We start from the raw sequence: 1944 nt of genomic DNA, 5'->3' as shown, positions 1-1944 counted from the left end.
ATTTGTCAACCAATTTTAATGTGCCTTACAAATTGCCATAAATCATAGTCCATTTCATTGTTATATTGGTCATTAGCCACTTATGTTGAATATATCAATTTTGTTTCATCATGGATTCTTTTTCATTTGCATTTGATCAAGCATTTGAAGATTAATTTGAAGAGAAAGCTTTATGCATTTTATGATATTAGAATTTTTCACATATTGATTTGACAAGACAACCAAGAGTTTTAAGCAAATGGATACAAAAAGTTGCATTATATTTGAACCTTCAATATAAGTTATGTTACATCCCATTAGGAACTTTGGGCCATCAATCTGCAGCCAACCATCATCACCCTCATGGTACGCCTTTAAGAATCGTGCATTTCACCGGAATGTCATAGCCAACCAACCTTAGTGAAGCTTCATAAATGCATTGGTACATCAGTCCTATATCTAAGCTTCAACCCATTTCCCAATTTTATTCAACACAGTCCATGATTCCAAGCAACACCATAATTTGAGCACACCAAGACAATCCTGCATAATTTTCAGAATGAGAAGTGAAGCTCCTTCCTTCCAAATACTAACCCTGCAGAATTAATAACATAAATTATAAGCAGAAGATTCAGAAACCGTTTCCACTAGCAAATAATTTAGCAGAACAAAGCAGTCATTAGAGTTAGTAGGTTTTGATAGAAAAACAGAAACCAGATTTGAGTCATTAACTGAATCCAAATTTTAACAGAAGCTTCACTATCTAATTAACCTTTGAATTAAAAACTAAATTTTAACAGAGCTTCCATAACTCATCAGAATACCTAACTGATTTGCTAACATCATAACAGAAAATCATAATTACTTAACTAACCCTAATCTCTAACTAACAACTAACTCAACTTGAATTTGTAACTAACTGATGAATTTGCAGATGAATTTCATGTGAGTTTCATTGGAGTTTCTAACCAACTTTGAACTCTATAAAATAGTACCTCACTTAATTTTCAGAGGGCTTCATAAACATTCCATCTTCACTCTCCTAGTCTCATCTTCATCAGCTTCGTACGCTTCATTCACTGAGAAGAAAAAAAATCGAAAACCACAAAATACTTATCAAAAAACCATATAGCAAATACTCTTCACTCTCAATCTTTCTTCGTGGCTCTCAAAACCTCACACCAATCTATCTATTCATCGCACAATCCACACGAAGGTTTGACACGGGATCAGTGAAGAATAAAGCAACAATGGCAGAGAGTTGAAGAGGAAGAGGAAGGTTAGAGAAGCTAAGATGAAATTTGAGTGGATTACCTCTTTTCTTAAATCCTTTGCATCGCAACCACGTCCTCGCCGATACGTTTTTAGCTCCTCAGTTTGAGTGATTCTTGTCGCCACCATGGAAGTTTCGATTCCTCCTAGTGGCCGTATAAATCTTTGATTCCAATAACTTAGGTTCCATTCGCATTTATCGACGATTTGGTCTGCGAAGGAGAAGTTTGAAAGAGTTAATAGAGCAACGAAATAGAGAGGAAGGAGACGAACTTGTGGATACTGGCATGGTAGTGTTTGACCTCCACCGCTGCCGGAGGTGATTACCGGTACGGAGGAGTCCTTTAACACGCGTTTCAGTGTCTGGCGACATGTTTTGAAACGAGGAGGCAATAAATGAGAGTCTGGATCCTCTTTCCTCTATTTAGCTTCTTAGGTTTGGGCTCAGCCTCAAGCCCATGGACCTACGTACTACCCTATTCAAAACAATATTCACACCCATGAGCCCGTTTGAGGTTGCATTGGGCTCAGACCTAGGTCCCGGTCAGGCAGAGGTAGGGCTCTTACCCCTTTTTTTCTTGTACTAATTATTTCATGCTTTTTTTTTGTTTGTTTCTTGTGATGATTATAATTATATTAGGATTAGATTTAAAATTAATCACGATCAATTATGCTAATTGGAATTCTAATTAA

The 1944-nt window shown here is 36.6% G+C and overlaps 1 long non-coding RNA gene across 1 annotated transcript; it reads right to left on the bottom strand.

The window, feature by feature from the left end:
• Positions 1 to 228: 228 nt before the first annotated feature.
• LOC127118771 (uncharacterized) lies at positions 229 to 1652 on the bottom strand. Its single transcript, XR_007802337.1, has 3 exons — positions 1294 to 1652; positions 975 to 1058; positions 229 to 574 (listed from the first exon to the last, which is right to left on the bottom strand). It is a non-coding gene; the product is annotated as an uncharacterized LOC127118771 (long non-coding RNA).
• Positions 1653 to 1944: the final 292 nt, after the last annotated feature.

Source organism: Lathyrus oleraceus, chromosome 2 (assembly GCF_024323335.1).
Source record: "Lathyrus oleraceus cultivar Zhongwan6 chromosome 2, CAAS_Psat_ZW6_1.0, whole genome shotgun sequence".
In the NCBI taxonomy this organism is placed as follows: Eukaryota; Viridiplantae; Streptophyta; class Magnoliopsida; order Fabales; family Fabaceae; genus Lathyrus; species Lathyrus oleraceus.
The sequence above is the reverse complement of the archived record's forward strand: the minus strand, read 5'-3'. Positions and strand labels throughout refer to the sequence as shown.